Genomic DNA, 26,840 nt, shown 5'->3' with positions numbered 1-26,840 from the left:
ATATTGGCCCTTGCTCTACATGCAACTTGTCCCATTTGCTAGTTAGTCATGTCTCAAACCCTGCTGGCAACTGGCTGAGAGTGAGCCAGTCTCTGGTGGGACTGCTCCACGTAAGAACATTTAAGTGACCTCCCGCAGCATTCTGGACAACAGAAAACCCAAGATGGTGGTCTCTGAGTCTCTTGTGTCTATTTAAGCCACGACACTGATCTTAGTCCATTCAGGCTGCTATAACAGAATACCATAAACTAGATGGCTCATAGACAACAACAATTTATATCTCCCAGCTCTGGAGGCTGGAAGTGCAAGATAAGGGTGCCTACACAGTCGTGTTCTGGTGACCCTCTCCCAGCTGCAGACTGCTAACTTGTCACTGTATCCTCACATGGTGGGAGGGACAAGCTAGCTTTCTCAGGCGACTTTTGTACGGGCACTAATTCTATTCATGAGCATCATGAATCATATGCCCTCACCATTCAAAATCACTTCCCAAAGGCCCACTGCCTAATACCATCACCTTGGGGATTAGATTTCAACATAGAAATGTAGGGGGATAGAAATATTCAGACCATAGCAACATCCTTTCTATTCTGTGGCTAATGTCCCATGACAACACGGCACTTCCCTCTGAAGCCTGTCATCTCCTTAGTCTGTCCCCATCTAGGAAATGGGGCACAGATTCTCTTTAACTGGTCCCTCAATTTAAAGAAGATACTATGTCATTTCATCCTCCCCTTCAGAGTTAACCTGTGAGTAAAGGTGGCTCTTGGGGAGGTAGGATGTCTGCTCCTAACTCTATATACGATATTCTTCTCTCCTTTCCCAAACAGAAGTATTTTACATTATATGGGGAGGGAAGGAGACATGCTGTCCTTGCTGACCCAGGTCATTTAAGCTTAAAGGGTAGAAATGTGCCACCTTTGTTCTCTTGTCTGTTCCGACAATTCCATCCCCTGACTCCTGGCAATGGTGGCTCTAAGGACCAAATCTAAGAAGGAAAAGTCACAAGGTAAAAGGGGGCATACAAAAGAAGAAATAAATACTTGGAATTAAATTATATTTCTACCATGATTTGTCTCTAGAAATTCCATGCTTACACTCAATCAGTATTGCAGATACTAATGAATTTTAAGCACAGTTTTAAACTGGGAATACTATAGCACAGGCACCTGGATGGAAAGAGAAATATTTAGTCAGTGACCCAGATGTTTCCAGATATTTAGTACTGTGTATACAATAAAAATACCTGAATCTCTTTCCATTTTGGGGAGTGTTTGGAGAACTGTATACAATTTTATAGAACATAGTTTTAACTTTAAAATCAGTGTGGAAATAAACAGTATTCTTTAAGGAACCAGAAGGGTAGGAAAAAATAATTTGAGAAATTTAAAAATACATATATAATTATATAAATATATACTATAATAAATATAATATTATATGTATATATATTAGAGAGGGAGACACTTATTTTTCTCTTCTAGTACTCATTCTACCTGATGGGATGGTGAGCTGCATTTTAATTGGCTGTGATATTTAATATAGTAATCTTATAAAGAAACAAATACAATGCTGGTTCTTTTCCTATGTGTCAAAACTATTTCTACATGATTAAGTTCTTATTTATTTTAGGTATAAGAATCAGAAAATGTGCAGAAATACACAAATTTCCAAGTCACTAGTTTCATTTTTATTAAATTCGATTCTAAAAAAGTCTATTACTACATAAACCTCCAATACAGGTTGCATATCAGAGAAAGTCAATAAGCCTTGATGATCTAATCCTTTACATCCTAAAATCCATGCAAACATTTTGCATAATAAATATCTTGACACACATATTTTGTTTTACGAGAACCGCAATCTATTCTGGGGACATAGTATTTTTTTAAAGGCAAAATGTGGTTTATACCATGATCAATTATTCAACTACAGCTTTAAAATGGTTATTTATATATTGCTTAATATGGTTGCCTTGTTTAATGGTTATTTTCATTATTTATTAGATTAATGTTGTAAACACAGTATTGATCCAAAGGGCAATGCTTTTCATAAAATATATCTAACCGTCAAATTGAGCAATAAAAGTTGAAATATAAAAACTCCTAGGTCCATTTCATTATCCCCTCAGAAATGTGTAAACTTTTGTGCTTCTGAAATATAGACACAGGGGACAGTTTAAATATTAGATGCACAATTGTCAAACATCATCACCATTGGGCCAATTATCTTTTTGAACATATTTTAATTCTGTACTTTTTAGGAAAATATTTCAATTTAGAATATTCAGTTTAATAAAAAAAATTCATATATGCAAAGAATATAGTGAATTACGACATTTGAAATTATTTTGCCCTGATACTCTTAAATTTCTGAATGCTGAGACCCAGAGACATTGAAAATTTTCCAAAGCATCATAATGTGTAATAAACTGACTTACCATTTTTCCCACTTCACATACACCCAGTTATCCCTACCTACATGCTCTGGCAATTTGATCCAGTTTTTGATATTGCTTATTTTAACAGCAAGTTCTCATGCTATTTCTCTTCCTTTGAGTGAATTTTCATTCCTAACACAATTTGTTCTCTTTATCAAACCACCATAAAATTATTACAGTAAACACTCCTGTATGTGTTCGGCCTATGAGGGGTCCCACGTACTTAGAAAATGTGAATCATCTTCAGAATGTCTCTTGCATAGACCTGTTTTCTGTTTCCATTGCTAACTTGGTACTGACCATCTTAACTTCTCGTCCACATACTGCGACAGTCACCTCACTGGTCTCTCCGATCAATACCCCACGCCACGGCTGGAGTTATGGCTAGTCCTGCTGTTGTAAAATGTTCACATCCCATTGCCCGTAATAAATAACCAATTACTTAGCCAAGCATTTAAAGCTCCCCATTCTGTTACCCAACCTATATTTCATCGTTCTCCCTCTGCCTCCACATGTGGCTATCTCTTTGCCATTCCCCATGTTTGCCTGTATGTTGTTCTTATTGTTTCCGGCCCAAGCTTTCTCCGTCTGCAAGGATCAAATAGACTCGTGCTTCAGACGACATCTCACCCTCCCTCAAGCCAGTTATAGGTGTCACTGTGCAGAGTTCACTATCTGCTCTCCTATACTGTCATAAGATTGTTTCAGTGTTAACCATAGCACGTGTCGCAGTCCTCTAAATGTGTTCATGTATACCTCTCTCCCTCCCTGGAATAATAGCACTTGGAGGCAAGAGAGGAAACTCACTTTGTTTCTATGAGTCGACAGCGTCTTCAACAACAAACACGTACCAGTTGATTTGACTGAAAGCTTGGGTGATTTTTAAATAAGTTACATTATGCATATTTTTGCCTTCTTAAAAAAAATGCTATATCATTTCCCTTTTGTTGATGATTCAGGGAAAATTCACTGACATTATACATTGGGCTAGAATCCCTGGAGAACCACTAAATCACGGTCAGGTCCTTGGTCTCCAGAGTCAATGGCTACAAACTGCAGAGACTGGATTCCGGAAGTTCTCTATACTGCAGAGACTGGATTCCGGAAGTTCTCCAAACTGCAGAGACTGGATTCCGGAAGTTCTCCAAACTGCAGAGACTGGATTCCGGAAGTTCTCCAAACTACAGAGACTGGATTCCGGAAGCTCTCTATCCTTGCGCGTAATGCCGGCGGATTTATTTTAATCAGTAGCCTGGGGGTAGGCCTGAAGGCGTTACTCTCCCTCCCTCACAGAATGAACATCAAGGTCTCTGTAGCAGCGGTGCGCTTCTGAGCCTTACTGCTCTGACAGGTTGCAGGATGTTCCTGAAATGCTGTAGAGCACTGGCTCCAAAGAATAGCCTCCATGAGAAAGAAACAACTGCTTTATGTTTGGGAAAGAACAAGTTGGAGTTTGGTTTTTATAGCCCCACTTCTCATTGGGATGGATACTCTAACTTTCAGAGAACAGGGGAGCCAGGACTGAAGGCTAGCACTCTCAAGAGAGAAATCCTGTCACAGGGGCCCCATTGCCTCATCCCTCCTTCGTATGCACGGAAATGGAGCGGAACCTTCTGGTGGTGGTCGCTCTCTGCCCAGCAGCCTCGCTATTATTGCCTCCTTCTCAGTAGGAACGCAAATTGTTTTACCGCGGCTGTGCTGGCTGGAAGGTCATGGGGTGTCAGGTCAGCAGAGCCCTCAAGGGAGGTAAAATATAGCAAGGGTGAAAACCCAATGCCATCTGAGGGAACGTGGCTTTGATTTCCTCTGGGAACTTCCAATTATGTTCCATGCCTCCCTCTCCCCGCTCTCCCCAAAGTTATAACTTCTGGATTCAATAATTGCTACTGTTCATTTCTTTTTGGCTTTCCCTGTACTTTTCCAAGCAACCTCGGTTTTTCCAAGTAGATGTCTCTTTCTCCCTTGAAAGTAGATATATTGATTTCACATGAGCAATCAGGATAGTACAATAGTATTTTTGCTTTAGTTTTTTTTTTTAACACAAAATTTGTGTTTAAGACCTCTTTTGAACATTCTTCTTGTGAACAAAAATCGTTCTCGGTGGCATATGGGAGCACATGAAGCATATTCACAGAGGGAAAGAGAGGAGCCTGTTTGTCCTCCTACATTTCCTCCTGGAGCTCAGCTCATACTTGGCTGCCAGAAGGAAATGTTTCTCAGAGCAGCTTTTATGTGGTCAGAGATCTGAGGTCAGGCACTGCCTCTCTGGTTCTTCAAAAAATGCTTTCTGTATAAATGATTACAAGTCCAGAAATCCAGAAGTTTGTTCTTGTTCTGCTTTTGTTGCCAACACATACTGATCTTTAAAAAAGTTACTAATATTTGAGCCTCAGTTTCCTTCTTTGTTAAATTGAGATTAACAGTCTTTGGCCTCCTATCTGCATGGCACTGATGTAAAAAGACAGGTGAAATTGGAAGAGAAAAACACAAAAATACCTAAAACATCAAGTATAATAACGAGATAATTTATGTGATCTTACTTTGTAAACTCTAAAGAGATCCATAAAAGCAATTATGCTTTTTGATTGTAATTGCTCCCTAAGAATATGGAGGACATTAGCTAACCTGCAAGGTCAGGGAGAATAACACCTAACATTTAAAGATTTTATTTATTTATTTGACAGAGATAGAGACAGCCAGCGAGAGAGGGAACACAAGCAGGGGAGTGGGAGAGGAAGAAGCAGGCTCATAGCAGAGGAGCCTGATGTGGGGCTCAAACCCAGAACGCTGGGATCACGCCCTGAGCCGAAGGCAGACGCTTAACCGCTGTGCCACCCAGGCGCCCCATCACCTAACATTTAGTTGCTACTTTTCTGGCCTTACTACACTACACTCACCTCCTGAATGCCCTTCAGGAAGCTTTCTCCTCACGATTGCTCAAGCCAGTTTCTTGTCTGTAGCCAAAAATTAAGACTTTCATACCTTCAATGCACATAAGTAGGCATAGTAAATATAAGAACATTTCTGGAAGCTCACCCAAAATATCTTTACTGTCCTCATCCTTGGAGACCCAGAGGCCCTCACATTATTTGTGATAGATGTCCTGGGAAGACAGTGGTTATTTAAAGCCCATATGGCATGCAGATCAGTGGGGGACAGAAGAAAAAAGTCACCTTCTTAGATCTCCCTAGTTAGACGACCAATTAATTATTCTCCTGGAAAATTTCAGTGTGTAAAAATCTGTGAGAGTTTGAAGTTGCTGTTGTACTTTATATCTATAAAAGCTTCATACAGAGACAGAGCCTGATATTTTCTTGGCAAATTTTGGCCTGAAGGGATACGGCTGACCCCTGCCATGTGGTAATACCAAAGCACTACCAGCAGGTCTAAGCAAACAAAAACTTTGAGGTGAATATCCTGTCATCTTTTCCCCCACCCCTCAATTGTCATGTATCCAAGGCGAGTCCTACCAACGTGCATTTGATTTTGAATTAGCCTGGAAGGTAGGTTTATTCCAGTGCCCATTGACTGGCCCTGTTTCCTCCATTCAAGAACTTCAAAGATTTGTCACAAAAAGATCCATTATTATCCAAAAGTTATATTTTTGCTGATTGGGTCTGTGTTTTGTCTAATTTAAATTTTTTAAAAAAATTATTAGATTGCATTTTTCACTAAACATTAAAGCAATTTAAAGTAAATGAAGGCTTTAAATCAAGAGATGTACTTAGCATCCATCCAAAAACAACAGAATACACACGCTTCTCAAGTGTACATGGAACATCCCCCAGGATAGATCATATATTAGTACACAAAATAATATTATTTTTTTTTAAGATTGCATTATTTGAGAGAGAGAGGGAGAGAGCACACATGCACAAGCAGGGGAAAGGGGCAGAGGGAGAAGCAGGCTCCCCGCTGAGCAGGGAACTCCACATGGGGCTTGACCCCAGGACCCTCGGATCATGACCCGAGGTGAAGGCAGATGCTTAACCAACTGAGCCACCCAGGTGCCCACAAAATAATATTCTTAATACATTTAAGAAGATTGAAATCATATCAAGCAGCTTTTCCAACTGCAGTGGTATGAAACTAGAAATTACTCACAGAAGAAAAATAGAATATTCAGACAAATGTAGATATTAAACAGCATGCTACTCAGCCACTGGGTCAAAGAAGAAAGAAAAATTTTAAAATACCTTAAGGCAAATGAAAAAAGGAAAACATACCAAAACTTATGGGATACAGCAAAAATGGTTCTAAGAGGGAAATTTCCTACATCAAGAAACAAGAAAAATTTCCAACAACCTATCCTTACACCTCAAAGAACCAGAGGAAGGGCAAATGAAGCCCAAGCTTAGAAGGAAGGAAATAAATATCGGAGTGGAAATAAATGAAAGATCAATGAAACTAAAGCTGGTTTTTGTTTTGTTTTGTTTTTTTTTTTGAAAAATTAAACAAAACTGACCACCTTTAGCTAGACTCATCAAGAAAAAAGACAAGACTCAAAGAAATAAAACCAGAAATGGAAGAAGAAATATTCTAAGTGACCATCTACAATAGTCAAGACATGGAAGCAACCTAAGTGTACATACAGTGGATGAATGTGTACAGAAAAATGTGGTAGCTATATACGACGCAATAGCATTCAGCCATTAAAAAGGAGGAAATCTTGCCATTTGCAACAACATGGATGGACCCTGAGGGTCCAAAACAAAACAAAACCGAACTCATTCATACATACAGAGAACACACTGGCGGTTGCCAGAGGTGGGGGCTGTGGAGAATGGATGAAATGTGTGAAAGTGGTCAAAAAGCACCAACTTCCAGTTATAAAACAAATAAATCCTGGGGATGTAATATGTAGCAATGCAATTATAGTTAACAACGTCATATTGTATATTTGAAGTTTGCTGAGAGTAAACCTCAAAAGGTCTCATCGCAAGAAACAAAATTGTAACTATGTGTGGTGATGGATGTTAATGACTTACTGTGATGATCATTTCACAATATATACAGATATAGAATCATTATCTTGTACACCCGAAATGTGTTACTTATCAATTATATCTCAGTAAAAGAGAGATACACTTAATAGTCACAACTAATGGTATCCAGAAGTTAAAGTCCATACTCTGAATTAATATTATTGTTTCTCTCTTTATGAACTAGTTCGTGATGCTTATAAACAGCACCTACCTACACATGTTTGTTCCATCATATAGGGGTATCTCAGTCTCATTCGTACACTTGGTTTTGTTCAAGAATCCCACATTCCTTCTAAGTTTACTTGGTATTTCATCCTGAACTGTTGCTATTGTGAAATATTTTACTCTTTCCAGGTCCCAATCCCACCTCTAAGTCCACAGATAAACCAAAGGGTTAGTGCACGCAGAGCAACATGGTGATAAATGGTTTTATTAATATTTCTTCATCTCCTTTATTTCCCAGGCATCAAATCCTATCATGTCTAATTCAGCAATGTCTCTTTGTTACTCCTGTTCTGTGCCCAGAGTAACTCACTATCCTATATTAGAAGACCCTTCTTCGGGATCTCCTCACCTCCAAATTCAATCTCAGCTAATGTGCTCTTCACACTGATTCCAGGATAACTTCCCTAAAACACAGGTCAGATCATACCCTTTCCTTCCTCACTTTTTCTTCAACAACTTTCTATTACCTAAAAACAATCTCTGCCATGACTTTGAAGTTCTATAGTCTGACCCTCAGTATCTATCCCTACCTAATTATAGTTAGTATCTAATAGCTTATGGCTGTTTTAGGATTTGAAAATGATCAGTCTGATTATTATATACTCAATGAAATAGAAGAGGCAGAATCTGGAACCAGAAAAAAATCAACTAGTGGGTGGTTGAAAGTATAAAATGTAAAGTAGAGAAGAGCTCAAAAAAATAAAAAGAAAAAAAAATGAACGGTGATAGCATTTAGAGTTTGATGGGTATAATATTTCCATTGTGTCACTAATTGCTTACTTTTATTTGCTCTAAATTTAACCTCTTCTAGGTAAGGTGCTGGCGTGTCTATATGCTGCATTTTCTAACAAGGACATACGCAAAGCCATATTTGCTCTAACAATATCTTTTCCTGTAGACTTGTCTTTTTCCCTTTTCTGAGTTGAGATCATTTTCAGTTGAGATGTCACATATGGCCAACATCTCTTCAAAATGATGGCTCCTTCTTTGTTCTAGTTTAGTTGTCCTTCTAGCTGTTTCCAGGTTTAGATACTAACTATAATATGTAGGAGGGAAATTAACCATTGTTTTTCACAGTAGTGTTTTAAATATTGTTTGCTTTCCATGTTTTCTAATTTATTAATTCATTTGACAATTTTTTCATCAAATATTTATTATGGGCCAAGTACTATCCTAGTCATGAAAGTAAAACAGTAGTTGACTAACATACGCAATCTCTAATTGTATGGAAGAAGTCTGAGTCTATTAGAAAATTCATCAGGAATTACATTATCCAGATCATGTATAAAAATGTCAAATTTGCTCAGGCAACAGTTCCAGGATACCTAATTTCAACTTCAGTCTCCTAATTTTCTATTTGTTATATTCCCTATCTGTAAGGATTTTTTTTTAAGATTTTATTTATTAATTTGACAGAGAGAGACATCCAGCGAGAGAGGGAACACAAGCAGGGGGAGTGGGAGAGGAAGAAGCAGGCTCCCAGCCAAGGAGCCTGATGTGGGGCTCGATCCCAGAACGCTGGGATCATGCCCTGAGCCAAAGGCAGACCTTAATGACTGCGCCACCCAGGCGCCCCAGGATTTTTTGAGTAAAAAAAACCTCCTTATTTAAATTCTTATTATATCTGAGATACTTAAATTTTTTTAGACATGGAAGTATATTAAAGGGTATATTAAATTCTAAATGAATATAATTATTGTTACCCACTTTTTCACAGGTTTATTAGATGGCAGCAAATAGTCCATATTCCTAGGGGGATAAGATTGCAACAGTGATTTTAGTATAAAACACACTAGACTGAGAATGTGGATAATAACTTATAAATTATAATCATAGAGATACTTGAAATCGGATTCACACTATGTCACTTTCAGAGTTTGTGAACATGAGCAAATTCTTAGACATTGCCAAACCTCAGAATTCTCATCTGTGAAACCAGAATACTCATAGAGCTGAAATAGGCTTAATTTAAATTTTAATTTTTAATAAATTTTATTTTAGTAATGATTTAAAAATTTATATAAGGTGTCTTATGCAGTGTCCAGCATATCATGGGTACCCAAACGTACCTATTTTTTTTTTAACTATTAATACTTCAGCTTTTGACCAATTTAGTTGAAGTCAATAAGCATTAGGGACATTAAGAAGGAATTTCTACCACATGGAACAACATAGATGAACCAAGAGGACATTACACTAAGTGAAATAGGGCAGTCACAGGACAAACATTGCACAATTCTACTCATTAAGTATTAAAGTAGTCAAACTCATAGAAGCAAAGAGTGGAATGACAGTTGCCAAGGCTGAGGAGAGAGGGAAATGGGGAGTTGCTGTTCAACAGGAATAAGTTTCAGTTCTAGAAATCTTCTGTACAACACAGTGCCTATAGTTAATAAAACTGTATTGTGCACTTAAAAACTTAAGAGACTAGATCTTATGTTGAGAGTCTTTACCAAAAATAAATAAATAAATAAATAAATAAATAAATAAATAAATAAAAGGAAATTTTTGGAGGTGATGCATATGTTTATTACTTGATTGTGGTGCTGGTTTTATGGTTGTATGCATATGTTCAAACATCAAATTGTATACATTAAATATGTCCATTTTTAATATAACAACTATATCTCATTAAAGCTTTTTTTCCCTAAGAACAATATGTTCCAGGCTTTATGATAAAGAAGGGAGCAAAAATAAATGACTATACCCCAGCTTTTGTGAAGTTCCAATGCCTAGTGGAGGAGATGTACTCATAGACTTCATCGTAAGCTCTCAACCTTAGGGACTGCGTCTGTTTTTGCATACCACTGACTCTCAGAGCTAATCACAGTGCCTGAAATACTTATTTGCGCAGGGAAGGGAAGCCAGTCATAATCCCAAATATATTACATTAATCAATTCTGATTTTCATCTTTAAGAACAGTCCATAAATGGTCAAACCAGTAGCACTGGCAACAGAATATTTTATCTCCTTGCCCAGAAAGCCAGATTTACCATGAAGCCAGTGAAGCTTATATCTCAGAGTTCCCTACCTCTTAATTTTATATTAATAATTCACATTCTTTTTTTTTTTTAAGAGGGCCTTCCAAATCATAAACTTCAGGCAACAAAAAACCTGGATCTACTATCCTTGCTAAGGTTTACACAACTCTCACTTAAAATGGGAGTGGGATTAAATTTAAAAAAAAAAAAAAAAGAAATGATAAAATAAAAAGTCATATGGGATAATGAAAAAAAAATGATATATGTGCTAGAAGGGGCTGTTACCTGTTAATACTACTTCTGCCCGTTGAGAAAGTACTATAAGTACTGGTATAAACTGTAGTTGTGTCTTATGATTAGAATATAAACCTTATGAAAAATGGAGATGTTTCTAAAATTATTTCAAATACAACAGTCAATATTTCTTTTAAAACAGAAACACAGGGGGCTCAGTCTGTTAAGCATCTGACTTAGGCTAAGGTCACGATCTCAGGGTCTTGGGATGGAGCACCATGGTGAGCCCTGCAGCAAGCTCCTTGCTCAGCCGGAAGTCTGCTTATCCCTCTCCCTCTCCTTCTGCCTCTGCCCCCAACCCCTCCCCTCCACCGCTTGTGCTCTCTCTCTTCCAAATAAATAAAACCTTAAAACTCAGAAACACAGAATACAAAGTGTTTTATTTAATATATTCTACTAAGTGAACTCGGCGTAGCATTGTTTATTTCCCCTTATAAAAAGCACAGTCCTGTTCAGAATCACCCTGAATTAACATCTAAGTGTCCAACAACCTAAAAATATTTTTAAAAAGACCTACTTATCATTTACCATTAAGTGGACCTTAATATGCATATCTGAGAAACTGTAGATAAATATGGGTCTCCTCACAATGAACAGCAAAATACAGTTTTAGTTTATAGCTATCTTCTCCGAAGATAAAGCTTTAAATATGTATCTATTCAATAAGATAATTTTTCTACTAATTTCTCTCCATATATTCTTTTGGTGGTGTATAAACCCAGTTCTCTCTCAAACCACCAAACTTTGAGTTTAAAAGATGATTGTTTAACACTCAGAGCAACAATCATAATCATTTCATTTCTTCAGTTCCATTAAGATGAAAAAAAGTTATCAAGTAGAATATACATACCGTTCGCAGCACTTGCTGTTTCCAGCCTAATTTCCAACCTAATTTACTTTCTAATTAGAAAGTCCAACAGTTAGTCCTATCAACGGAATCATTTCTAGCCTGAGTAAAATGCTTATCATTAATTCTGATAAATCTAATAAGTAACTTTGGAAACATGTTTGTTTTTATTCCATTGTATTCCAAAATATCCTGAAATATGGGCTTGTCCAAGTAGAAAACACTCAAGGTTTAAAAAAAAAAAATGTTTACACCAACATTTCCAAAATTAACTCAAATATCTCTATATAATCTCTTAAAATATAAATAATACGTTCACCTAAAATAGGGTGACACTCAGATCTTTGTTTCTAATACTATTCTCCAATTAAAGAGGAAATGACAGATTTTAAGCCTGGCCCTGGAAATATACAAAATGAGCCTGGAGCATTTATAGTGATAGAAAGTAAGGAAGTGCTCAAAATACACACAGTCACAGAAGAAAGCTGAAAGGATACTACCTGTGCCAAAGAGCCTCTTCCTCACCAAGCCTGCAATTCATCTAAAAAAAAAAAAATACCTCAAACACTAACTCAAAAAGATATATATATATATATACACCCACATGTTCATTGTATCATTACTTACAAAGGCCAAGGTATGGAAGTAAACTACATATCCATTGGTGGATGAATGGATAAAGAAATGTGGTTTATATATCTATATATATCTATATAGATATATATCTATATAGATATATATCTATATATATATATCTACATATATATATCTATATATATGTAGATATATATATAATGGAATATTATTTGGCCATTAAAAAGAATGAAATATTGCCATTATGACAATATGGATAGACCTTGAGGGCATTATGCTAAGTGAAATCAGAGAAAGATACAGTATGATCTCACTTCCATGTGGAATCTAAACAAAACAAAACAAACAGCCCCAAATATAGAGAACAGACTGATGGTTGCCAGAAGTAGGGGGTGGGGGAACAGGTAAATGGATATAGGGAGTCAAAAGATACCACAAAAAAAAAAAAAAAGGAAAAAAAGAAAAAGCCCACAATTTTCAACCCGATACTAGGAATGCCCAAGAATGTATAATACACACACACACACGAATCTTCCTTGCAGGAGAACCCCAAAGAATTTGTGTAGATAATCTAACCTCAAGAGGTGGAACAAAAGTTCCTACTCCTGAAGGGTGGGCTATACATAGTGATACCCTTCTACAGAGTGCATCATGGAAAGGAGGGAAAGAAAAGCACTACAGTTGAGAAACTGGACAAATACTTCAGCCAGATGATCAAAATTAACACCAATAGTAATGAGTCATGTTGGCAGGATGGACCTTTGCCATGATGCAATGAAAATGGCACTTTACCTCTGTGGTATTTCTCCCCAAAACCCATAACCTCTGTACGATCATGACTAAAGGGAAAAAATTGGAGGGGGGGCTATAAGTTAATATAACCATTCTGGAAAACTATTTGCCAATATATACTAAAGGTAAAGATATGCATACCCTATGACTGAATAATTCCAATCCGAGGAATATACCCATCAGAAATGCATAGATAGTAAATACATGCTCTAAAGTGTTCATAGTAGCATTATTTATAATAACAAAAACTAGAAACTTTCCAAGAACAGAATGAAGAAACATTGTGGTATAATCACACAGTGGAATACTGTACAGCAACAATAGTTAACTATTACAGTACCCAAAATATAAACGTATTTCATAAATGTGTTGAACAAATGTAGACAGACACAAGATTACATAAAAATATGATTCCATTTATAAAAAGTACAAAAATGGGTACAATTAATATGCTGTTAGAAGTTAGCAGAATAGTCTACTATCACCTTTTTTGGGGGTGGGGAGGGTAGACAGTAGATTAAGAGAATAAGGTTTACAAAGATTAAATGACTAACCTGGTATTTTAACATTTGTTTGCTCATAAAACCTGTGACCCTAATCCTCAAATATAGTAAGGGGTAGGATGAGGGCAGCTTATTTGACACATAGTCAATGTGTGAAAATGCGTGGGGCTTTATACTTACAGTGTATCCACTTTTCTTTCTATATGTCTATGATTTAAAGAAAAACAAAAAAACAAAACAGTGTTGTCAAGCCACCTGGCTTGAGTGATATTCTTCTGTTTTACGATATGATTATATCTACACTCAGATTATGTTTTCTCACCTTTCATTGATTTTTGCACCTCTTCATAAATTTGGTAGGCTAACCAATAGGAGCTTTCGTGTGAAGAGAACTATTTTCATATATATGTATTACATTTATATTATTTATGTTGTATTTTATATGAACAGATCTACAATAATGAGAATATTTTTATATTTACTTTTTGCCAAACTTCGCTCTATACTTCCTCTCCTACGTCTACACCATTCACCCATTTAAAATGATCTTTTAAAAGAATGTAGGGGCGCCTGGGTGGCTCAGTTGTTAAGCATCTGCCTTCGGCTCAGGGCGTGATCCTGGCGTTCTGGGATCGAGCCCCACATCAGGCTCCTCCGCTAGGAGCCTGCTTCTTCCTCTCCCACTCCCCCTGCTTGTGTTCCCTCTCTCGCTGGCTGTCTTTCCCTCTGTCAAATAAATAAATAAAATCTTTAAAAAAAAAAAAAAGAATGTAAACTCTAATGTCAGATATTTTTCAGGCCCACTTTTTTTTTTTTTCTTTTTTTTAGGTCTTTAATGCATGGGGATGAATTCCTGCTTGAAAGTTAAAGATCTATGTCACACGCAGGCTTTCTAATAAAAACCCCAGAGGGATGCCTGGGTGGCTCAGTCGGCTGACTGCCTTGATCTCTGCTCAGGTCATGATCTCAGGCCCATGTAGGGCCTCCCTGCTCAGTAGGGAGTCTGCTTCTCTCCCTCGCCTTCTGACCCTCCCACTGTACCCTCTCTCTTTCTTTCTAAAATAAATAAATCTTTTAAAAGGAAAAACAGAAAAAACATCACAAGGTAATAGATTATATAGGGGTAGCACCACAAAATGATAAACAATGCTTAAGCAGACTTCTGTATTTCAGTTAAATGTTACTGGATAATTTGAATTCTGGTTCCTAGGCTCAATAACTATACCCATTTCAGAGTAATAAAGCTAACCAAATGCTAAAGGAATAAACAAGCAATAAACTTAGAATGACCACAGGACTTCCTTGGTTTACATAACAGTTAAGAACTAATCAATGAATCTTAAGTAATTGAAGATCAATAATAATTTATTCCATGCTTAGCAGGTAATGGGCACTGTGCTAAATACTTGATATATGTTATCTTATTTAAATCTTACAAATCCTTTTTGGTTTTTGGTTTTTTTTACAGATTAAGACAGTAAGTCTTATAAAGATTAAGTGACTGACCTATGACCTGGTATTTGAAAACATTTTTTTCATAAAGCCTGTGTCCTAACACCAAATATATAATCCATCGATTATAGCCATTTCCTTCAAAAGAAATGACTGATGTGAACAAATAGAAATGTTTCATGTTTTCATAAAATTTAAGTTCTAATGGAATTATTTGTTTTGGATACCTAAGTCTGAACCTAAGACTGAACAAACAACCCTGATATAGACAATATTCATTAGTCTAATTTCTTGATACAAGTAAATATTTATTAGCCTGGAACCATAGATGTTTTATTTGTTATGATTAAATATCCTGATATTCTGCTGATCAACTTAAAAATGAGCATCCTATATTTCTGTGATTGTTCACTAACAACAAGACAAATTAAAAGAACATAAAAGTCACTTCAAAGTTCACCCTTTAGGTATGCCTACTGTGAGCATGTTGGACTTTCTTCTAGACATATTCCAATTAACCTATTAAGACATTGTTTCATATCTTTAATAGCTGCTAAATAGTCTATTATACAGACAAATCAAAATTTATTCAACTAGCTCCCTAGTGATGGACATTACCTCATTTTTTTTAAATTTTATTTTAGTTTTATTTATTTATTTTTGTGTGTGTGGTAGGTGGAAGGAGAGCTTCTATAAACTTTACAATGTAAATATCTCCATGAGGTCTTATGCAATCATCTCTTTAGTGCCACATTTTCTTATCCTTTGGCACATTACATAGAAAATAGGATCTGTAGCTCTAATGAAAATACGGCAACAAATTCTCACCTGTCCAAGCTGACTGTAGGCCTCGTAGTGGTGGTGTTCAGGCAGCCTGTGTGTCTGTGCAGAGCTGCTGGTCCTGAATGCTCTCATCAGGAATTCCACAGAACAGTCTCAACAAATGAACCACATGGGTTGGCCTGGGTTTGTCTCCAATTACCTGGGCCCATTCCTGAGTAAAAGCCATAGCTCTTTCTGAGAATACCCATGGACAATCCTTTTCAATTGTATATTCAAAAAACCAACCACATTTTCACATTCCAAACACAGTGGTCTAAAGTCATCTGTTTTATAGTCATGTTGAATTGGCCTGTTTTTAATTTAAAGCTAGAAAATTCCTCTAACCTATGGGATAGTCTGGTGACAAAATGAGAAAGTCTTACAAATGGTTGATGCAAGGGGATATCTCGAACCCCAGAAAAGTATTTTCCCAGGATTCCTACCAAAAACTTCCACCGTGTAGGTTTGCTGTGATGGGACTAGAAAATTCTTAGCTCCATGTCTGATATAGTAAGAGACCAATAAAGGTTAGTTATTACATTTTCGCAAATTGTCTATATATCCCCTTGACCCACTTCCTCTAACTGAAATTGTGTTCTCAGGAATTTCTCTGCCTGCCCAGGTATGTATGTTGGGGTGGGAAGGGTATATTTTCTTCCCATAAAGTCTTGTCAGTTCTACTGCCAAAAAATATTATGAGCGTATCCACTTCTTATCGAATTCATCCCAAAATTCTAATCCAAACATTTAACCTTTCACATACAAATTACTTTTATAAACTCCATGGGGCACCTGGGTGGCTCAGGGGGTTAAGTGTCTGCCTTCAGCTCAGGTCATGATCCCAAGGTCCTAGGATTAGAGCCCTTTGTCAGGTTCCCTGATCAGCCAGGAGTCTGCTTCCCCCTCTCCCTCTGCCCCTTCCCACTGCTTGTGCTCACATCCTCACATCTTTTTTTTTTTTTTAAAGATTTTATTTATTTATTTGACAGAGATAGAGACAGCCAGCGAGAGAGGGAACACAAGCAGGGGGAGTGGGAGAGGAAGAAGCAGGCTCATAGCGGAGGAGCCTGACGTGGGGCTCGATCCCGTAACGCTGGGATCACGCCCTGAGCCGAAGGCAGACGCTTAACCGCTGTGCCACCCAGGCGCCCCTCAAACCCTCACATCTTAAACCAACAAGAAAACAGACTCCTTACTGGTCCCTATATCTGATCAAATACCCTTATCCTTCTATAGAGAGGCAGAATGAGGTTTTCATTTTTTTTTTTTAATAATGATTTTTTATTATATTATGTTAGTCACCATACAGTACATCCCCGGTTTTCGATGTAAGGCTCGATGATTCATTAGTTGTGTATAACATCCAGTGCACCATGCAATATGTGCCCTCCTTACTACCCATCACCGGTCTATCCCATTCCCCCACCCCCCTCCCCTCTGTAGCCCTCAGTTTGTTTCTCATAGTCCATAGTCTCTCATGTTTCATTCCCCCTTCTGATTACCCCCCCTTTCTTTATCCCTTTCTTCCCCTACTGATCATTCTAGTTCTTATGTTCCATAGATGAGAGAAATCATATGATAGTTGTCTTTCAGAATGAGGTTTTCAAATGCAAATCTGATCTTGTATTTTCCTTGTCAACCACTTTGAGTGACTTCCCTTTGCTATAGGATGGGGTCCACATAGGGGTACCTGGGTGGCTCAGGCAGTTAATCATCTGCCTTCAGCGCAGGTCATGATCCCAGGGTTCTGGGATCAAGCCCTGCGTCGGTCTCCCTCTCCCTCTGCTTTTATGCCTGCTTGTGATCTCTCGCTCAAATAAACAAATAAAATCCTTAAAAAAAAAAAAAGATAAGGTCCACACCTGTACCATGGGCATTCTTCTGTAATCTCTACTTCTGCCACACTGGCCTTCTGTTAGGACCCCCAAAGGACCAGGGACCTAACTGAAGATGGTTTTGCCTCTGTCTGAAAGCCCCATCTCCTAACCCAACACCTGTCTACATGATGCCTTTTATGTTTCAAATTTAAGCTTAGAAGGTGTTTTTTGACCTTTCCCACCCTCTAGTTAGGCTCAGATTCTCTGCTGGTAATCCTGAGGCACCTCTTCACAATCGCCATCAATTCATTGCTAATGCATTTGTTTTGTCTTACAGCAGCTTTCCACGCTCCAGTCTGAACTCCATCGATTTCAGACCCTAGTCTCCCTGCTCTGTCTCCTCACCTCATACAGTTCCGGACAAACGGCAAATGCTCAGAACTACCCGCTGAATGAAAGTTTACAAAGTTAGGTATTTGGAAGTCAAAAGCAGCTTATTTATATTCTGGCAGTATATCAGCTTCACCAGAATGCTCTCTGATGAAAATATTTACTTATAAAAGCTGAGATAACTTAATATTAAAACCACCCAGTAACAACATAAACAAATACCACTATTCACATATAGGGTAGAAGAGAGATTTTAAAAACTGGATATGTCTATTCCTAAATATGGTATTTTCATTTCAACACAAATGGAATGTAATATTTATCAAAGTCTCTGCAACACTCAATGAAACACCGTTATCTATTTGTCAACAGGTAAAGGCAAATTAAATCAAATACATGGAACGTGTTGTACCAGATTGCTAGGGTTGTGGTAACAAAAGACCCCAGACTGGGTGGAAGGCTTAAATCACGGAAATCAATTTTCTCCCAGTTCTGGAGGCTGGAAGTCCCAGATCAAGGTGTTAGCAGGTTTGTTTTCTTCTTGATATGGTTTTGGAATATAGGTGAGGTTCAGTGGGGTGGAGTCCGGAGTCAACAACCTAGAAAGAATTTGAGATGTGCAAAGTGGTGTTTATTAAAGCCCAGGGACAGGACCTGTGGGCAGAAAGAGCTGCTGCCTCAGGGTTGTGAGGGGTGGCTGATTATATACCATGGGGTTGGGGGAGGTAAGGAAAAAGGGAGGCTGAGAAAGTACTTTCATATGTTAGAGAAGACTCACAGGATACCGGAGGCCTTGCCATTGTCAAGTTAAGGTTGTTTTTCCCTCTAGCAAGGCATTAACACGAAGATAGTTGGGAAATTCCTAGAGGAACATTATACGCTGCCTGCTTCAAATATCCGTCAATGGGCTGCAGGTTATAAGGACATTTAATTGTATCTACATTTCCTTCTGGAAGCTAGGTTATTGATAGAAATGTTTTGTTCTTGTAGATCCCTAAAACATTTGTAAACTTAGGGAGACTCATGTCTTGCAGGATTGCGATCTCTATAAGCTAACTATTTGTTTTTCCTTTAGGGCAGCCAAGAGTGCCTGAGGAATGTCACACATATCCCATGGGGGAGGGGGGTGTGGGGTGTCAGACTCTGCTTTGTCCTCAGCTTGCCTTCTGTTCCTCATCATTTTGAGTACTCTCTCTCAGGCTTGTAGATGGCTGCCTTCTTCCTGTGTCCTCGCATGGTGTTTACTCCGTGTGTGTGTGTGTGTGTGTGTGTGTGTGTGTGTGTGTGTATTTGTGCAAGTTCCCTGTGTCTCTCCCTCCTCTAAGGAGGCCACCAGTCCTACTGGATTAGTACTCCCACTCCTATCCCTCACAACTTCATTTAAACTTAGTTATCTTTTTAAAGGTCTTATCTCCAATAGTCACCTCGGGGGTTAGGGTTTCAACATCTGAATTTGGGGGAGACACAGTCCAATCTATAATAGAAGTCCAAATTCTCTTATCTCAAAGATTGTTACTGATGAGGGAACGGAAGGCAAGCTGAGGACAAAGCAGAAGCTGACACCCTGCAACACCCCCCATGGGATGTATGTGACATTCCTCAGGCACTCCTGGCTGTCCTAAAGGACAAAGAAACAGTCCTTACTACCTACAGCCCATTGACAAGTCCTTGAAACAGGCACGGTGACATTCCTCTAGGAATTCAGCTGCCTTGATGTTAATACTTAGCTAAGGGCAAAAGGCAGTCCTAGCCTGACCCCCTCCCCTCCACCAAGATCCTGTAAGTCTACTTTAACGTATAAAAATTCCTTTGGAAACTTCCTTTATCTCTAACTACCCCCCCCCCAAGATACGTGTTGGCAATCATCTCCCAAGCATATGGCCCACCGATATACATCTGAAGGGTCTCATGACTAATGTGTTATTAGATGGTAATAAATGACCTTTTCCGAACAGTAGCTAGCCCCCTCAAGGTCCTGGAAACCTTGCTTCCAAAATTCCTTAGAGACTTAGGCTATCCCTAACCCCCTCCCAACTTGAGGGTATATAATGGGCCATTCCTCACAACCCCAGGGCAGCAGCTCTTTCTGCCCACAGGTCCTGTCCCCGTGCTTTAATAAACCACCATTTTGCACCAAAGACGGCTCAAGAATTCTTTCTTGGTCGTCGGCTCCGGACTCAACCCCACTGAACCTCACGTATAGCTCCCCAACCTCATCAGTTACCACAAATAGAAGACACGCACCTGCGGAGCAATCTGTGCCATCAGTTACACCAAGTATATGCTACTGAGTCCTGTAGTGTTGATAAGGCACAGAATACATTTTTGTGTGTGTGGTTTGCAACAATTAGGACAAATTCCCCTCGTTGTTATTATTTCTAGGATTCTGCCAACAGAAACCCAGCAGATCACTGTTGTAAATAATTATTACTGCTTGGATGTGCAGACTAATCCCCAGAGCCATACCAACCGTGTGTGTGTCATTTTTTCCCCTCCTGTCACCCTCTTTTGACCCTGGGAGCTCCACCATTCTCTTGGGTATACAGTGAGAAAGCTGACAGAGTAACAAATGTTACAGTTAAGTTTAACACTGTGGTTGTTCATCTATAAAAAGCCCACATTCCTAGTTAAAATTAAAGGCATATTTTACATAAGATTTTCATAGTGATTTTAAATTTTTTAAGAATTAAACATTTCTTTATTAACTGCTGCCTTCAAGAATCCTGATAACTAGACTATACATCACATCAAAATTTAATGATTATTTATTTACTAAATGGAATATTACTATTTAGAATAACAGATTTCTATCCTCACACGCATATTTTATATTCCCCTAATGTTTTCCCGGTTGAGTTTCCAATCCTTACTCCTAGACATCTTAACCTTAATCATGTTCATTTCAGTTCTGTGCCCTGAATACAAATAGCTCATTTTGCAACACAAGCATATAAATAATTTTACCTTTTTTTCTTCTTTCCGACCAAGTTTCTTATTTTGCAAATCTACCTTCCACCTATAACCCTAGTTCAGAATCCTTTTCTACGCGGTTGTTAGTTATAAACATACATTTTATGTCTTAGCCCGTGTAACACCACCACTTTGACATCTTTGAAGAAAGAAGGATCATCTAACTCAGGAAGGATTATTTCGCCATTCTGATTTGATCTTCCTCTACCTCTAATTTCACATCTCTTAAAAGTGCCTTTTTTTTAATCTTTGCCTTTGTGGAAGAAAGTCTATTAATCCACTCTTCTAGGTATAAGGACCCAAAAGTCTATTCAAAAACCAGTAAGATTGTTTTTATTGCTTATTCCTATTCCTGAGGCGCTGCTACTCTATTGCGTTCAGAAACCAGAATGTTTCTCATCCCTTATCTCTGCCACAAAAGGTTTTTCTTAGAAATTTAGGATATCGGGCAATTTTACTTGCTGCTTCCTACTACCTGGCTTGCAAAGGTTGGGAGGGAGATGAGAAGGGAGACCCTAAGACAGTAGTTTCCAGAGAGATGCTCCCAGTTTGGAACTGTCTCTGCAGATGTCAGAGAACAAACATATGGATACTTCCGGGAGGTGCCAAGTTACAGTGTTAGGGTTTTCAACCACTCAATTCATGTTGACACTTTCACAATATGCAAGAAAAAAATGAGTTCCCATGCTATATCTATATATTTAAGATGTGCTTATAAAGAGCTACATAACAAACACTGTTACATTCGGTAATTTCAAAGTAAAATCGTATTCCATGAGAAAATAACATCTACACACTTGACGTTTGTATACACATGGGAAGGATATATTATGTATTCAGTCAACAGGCTACACTTTCTATGTATCTGAAGGGTTATTACCCCTACGAATAGTGACATAGTGCCTCTCCTCACTCACACCCTCAGAAACGAAGGCCACGACTCGGAACCCAGTATGAGACATAAGAACTGAATTATCTGCTCCTCTTTGGCTGTGTGATTTGGGGCAAGTGACTTTGCCTCTTAGGTCACTGAGTTTTGTGAGGCTTCAAATTAAGTAAGATAGTGTGTATAAGAGCCCTCCATTCACTGACAGACAAGATCTATGGGCAAAGGATACTTATCTCAAGGCCCAGAGAAAAAGGCCTGGATAAGGACTGCATAGGATATGATCGAAAGGCTACAAATCTCTGGCATCCCCTTTGGAGGACCACCCCTGTGGAAGTATCTTATGGACAGCATAACAGACTTTCTGGCTTCCTCTTCCCTGGCCCGAACTCTCTTCCGGCTGAGATGCTGAAAACAGAGTGGGGCAGCCCCTCTTAACTAGTCCCTGCTTCCATATTTGATAACATACCATGTTAAAGGCATTGTGCTGGGAGGAAGAATTTCTTTCCTCTACCCTTTTCTAAATCCTTGACTGGGACACCTGCAGCAAAGACGGAGCATACAAATTTATGACAAGTTCTACAGGATACAGGAATCTTTACAAGAAAACAAAGATTCAAAGAAGCAGTTAAGCCTCAGTGTTTCTCTGCCAGGCCTGATGAAGAGTGGAGTTGTGGAAAGATGTGACAGGACAAAGGGGGCGGGATGAAGTGCGACGCACTGGGACGAACACAGCAAGCCTGTTCCTTCGTATTTTGCTTTTTGTCCCTTAGTCTTTGGAGACAAGGATGCTCCTTTACCTCTGGGTATAGAGAAGGCAACTTTCACATGAAGGTTGAAATGTGCTTCAGAGGAAGGTCAGAAAGTCCTTCCCTGGAAATGGTCAATATGCCACTGCATCATATTTTGAGAGACTGTATCCTGAACTCTGTCACTTCCAAGGATCCCTCTTACCCTAGTTTCCCACTGAAACTCATTTTACCTGCGTGCAAACACAGCACAATTTAACAGGTTAAATGTTTTCTTCGGAATATCATTGGAAGAGAGAAAGATATTAGAACAAATTTGTTTGGGGTAGTTGGGAAAACGAACGAAAGGAAGTTTTTCCAATTTATAGCGTCATGCCAAGCATTGGAATAAATCTATAAATTACTAAAGGCACCTCAGTGTTCAAAATAATGTCTGAAATATTTCAAACTCTTGAATGATGTGAAAGTGAAAAACAAAGGCGGAAGGAAATGTAGACAAAATTCATTGTCCTTACTACCTGCCTCCCGTTGATAAATACTTGAGGCAGGCAGAGTACAACAATTCCTCTCGGAAGCTCCCAGCTGTCTTAATGTTAATAACCTTGCTAGAGGGGAAAAACCAACCTTATTTTGACAATAGAGCAAGGCCTTGGGTGTCCTGAGTCTTCTTTAGCATATGAAAATCCTTTTGGAACTTCCCTTACCTTTACTTCCCCCAGTCCCAAAGTATATAATCAGTTGCTTCTCACAATCCTGGGGCAGCGGCTCTTTCTTCCCATGAGTCCTGTCCCCGTGCTTTAATAAAATCCCCTTTTTGCACCAAAGACATCTCAAGAATTCTTTCTTATTGGCCGTCAGCTCCGGAACCCACCGACACAACATTCCAAGAACTACATCGAAAGGAAATTTAATTCAGGTCACTTAGTAACACAGTTCTGAGTGTACTCAAATAATAATATGTATACTATTTAAACAAAATCAGATTATACATTGATAGGTATGATTTGTGAAAGCATCACGGCTATAGAGTTTTCAGTTCAGAAAATATTAAGCCAACTTAATGAAATAACCAACAGAGGTGTCATTTAGTGCCAATGTGATCAAGGGTGTGTCATGCTTGGTAGGACGCTATTTGTCACCTTGGGCACCTGTCTACTACTAAACAGAGTGCAACCAAGTCCACTGCCTCATTTATTGAGAACATTATGAAGCCTTCCACTAGTAATGGTTTTCAGTGTTCGCTGATCTAGGTCAGATTTGAACTGCTGACCTGGACGTGCAAGATTCCAGAGCTGGCCACTCATTACCTGTGATAACAGGGGTTGCAAATAGTCTTTTGGAAAAAAAAAAAGAAAAAACACTTAGAAAGGGGATATATATTGCTTCAATGTCTTCAAAGGACTTCCTTTGTATGTTGTTTCAAAATAGCTCTTTCACTAATTTGCTTCAGTGATTTGCTTCCATTATTAGTATTTAGAATTCTGAAAGAATGTTTTATGCAAAGAAGGGATTATAGGGTTGAACAACCAGTCCTGCTGAGAAATATAATCAGTATTTATTCTTTAAATTTTCCTAAAAAATGATGGAAGAGAGTACATGAAAATTTATATTTCTAGTAGTCAGTCTTACATGCGTTTAAAAGCTACCAGATCTCTCTCAAATGCAGCAAACTGGAAACCAGCTGAGCAAAACAATATCTCCTAAGTCTTATGACACTGACAAATTAAAAATTAAGTATCTCACAAAATAGATCAGAAGCAAAGGGTATGAGTAGATAGATGAAAAATGCATGTATAGCTTTTGCCGCTTCAGTCTGTGCCTCCTCCATAGCAGATTCTCCTAACTTAGCGAATATACATTACCCTGGGATAGTAATTAGATGCAACCTTCAAAGCAAGCTGAATAGCTGAATACCTTTGAGTAAGGGATTTCATAAATACACTATTAACATCATTATGATAAAAGATTCTTATGTAAAGATCTTTTCTCACACTTTGTAAATTATTTCCTGACCCTTCCTTATAGATATGTTATTGCTTTTCTTACTACAGCATGACTTTCTGACAAGCCCCGCTGATACAAATCTCTCCCCCATCAGCCTCTGTGGTATGATGCAGGTTTCTCTAATATTCAATTCTAGTGCATTTCCTAGAAAACTATCACCCACACGCTCCAGTGTAAAATGAAAATCACATTTAAGTGACTCTGTTAAAAAACAAAAAACAAAAAAAATAAACTCCTTAGAGTCATCTCTTTGAAACTGAAGGGGAACCAAGTACACGGTCCACAGCAACTCTTGAGTATTTTCCAATTCTAGAACACCCAAGCTCCGGAAGATTCTTATCATCTGCCGTCTAATAGCATCTTTGTGAATTTCAACTGACCTCATGCCTACCATCTTGCACTCTACAGCATGTTCCTTTCTGTACTCTGTGACCTTCCAGGTAATGATCTGGCAAGTCACATAACCTGCACTTCAGAGCCCATTCTAGAAAGGCAGTTCATCTGCTGCCTTTTTTTTTTTTTTTTTTTTTAAGGAAAGTAGAGAAGTAGCTTTTCTCTTTTTTCAGAAGGTGAGAATGCACAGATGTATACAAGGCTGGGGTAAGGGTTATGCTGAAGGCAGAAGAGTAACTCCTACAATGTGTTGGGTTTTGTTTTTGTTTCTTTGTCTCACACATTTGATTGAAACTCAGAGATGATATTTTTGCATCCAACAGCAAATATAAAAAGTCTATATGGCTTATAGGTTTGTGAGTAAACTGGCCTTTTATGTTGTTTGGTTATATTATGTCTACAATAGAGTTTGTTTAAAAGAAAAAATTTAGTGACACTCAAATGATTGTTGAGAAACATAGCTCAAACAATTATTGTGTTGTGCAGTGTGCTAAGTGCCTTTACATACAAAGCTCATTTTATTCACAAAGTACCTGTCAAGAAATATTTTACTTTGAATTTTATAGATGATGAAGCTGGGCTTGAATCACTTAATAATTAGCTAATTGTTCGTATGGAAATGAAATACTAGATTTAATATACCAGAGTTTGTCTCTAGAGCAAAATATTTTATTTAATTAATTTATTTATTTTAAAGGTTTTATTTATTTATTTGACAGAGAGACAGCCAGCGAGAGAGGGAACACAGACAGGGGGAGTGGGAGAGGAAGAAGCAGGCTCCCAGCAGAGGAGACTGATGCGGGGCCTGGGACCCAAGACCTGGGACCATGCCCTGAGCCGAAGGCAGATGCTTAACGACTGAGCCACCCAGGCGCCCTAAGAGCAAAATATTTTAAACACTGTTCTATCCTCCATGACCACTATAGAAGAAGGAACCCTTATACCTTCTATTATTAAATGATATTGATGTAGGAAAGATGTTAGGGTTCAAAGCTGATGGCCAAGAAAGAATTCTTGAGATGTCTTTGGTGCAAAAAGGTGATTTTATTAAAGCATGGAGACAGGACCTGTGGGCAGAAAGAGCCACGCTGGGGTAATGAGAAGTGGCCCATGATATACCCTCAAGTTGGGAGGGGGTTAGGGATAGCATAAGTCTCTAAGGAATTTTAGAAGCAAGGTCTCCAGGACCTTGAGGGGGCTAGCTATTGTTGGGAAAAGGTCATTTATTACTGTCTAATAAAATCTGAGTCATGAGACCCTTTAGATGTACATCGGTTGGTCATATGCTTGGGGGATGATCAACAATATATATCTTGGGGATAAAGATAAAGGAAGTTTCCAAAGGACTTTTTATACGTTCAAGTAGACTTACAGGATCCTGGGGGTTGGGCTAAGATTGGCTTTTGCCCTTAGCAAAGTATTAACATTGAGGCAGCTAAGTTTCTAGAGGAATATCACTCTGCCTGTTTCAAGGACTTGTCAATGGACTGTAAGTAGTAAGGAGATTTAAGTTTTTCTTTTGCCTTTGTTCCCCACATCATTCCCCCGTGGAACAGTTTTGATCCTTAAATCTTTAAGGTTGCTGAGGATGGAAGGTCTCATCTTCTGTAACTTCTTCCTGCTGAATAGGGGCGTAGAGAGGTCCCTCCCTATGGGTCAACATTGGTCAGTTGGGGCTGATATAGATAAAGGAAT

Source organism: Ursus arctos, unplaced genomic scaffold (genome assembly GCF_023065955.2).
Source record: "Ursus arctos isolate Adak ecotype North America unplaced genomic scaffold, UrsArc2.0 scaffold_4, whole genome shotgun sequence".
Classification (NCBI taxonomy): domain Eukaryota; kingdom Metazoa; phylum Chordata; class Mammalia; order Carnivora; family Ursidae; genus Ursus; species Ursus arctos.
The sequence above is the reverse complement of the archived record's forward strand: the minus strand, read 5'-3'. Positions refer to the sequence as shown.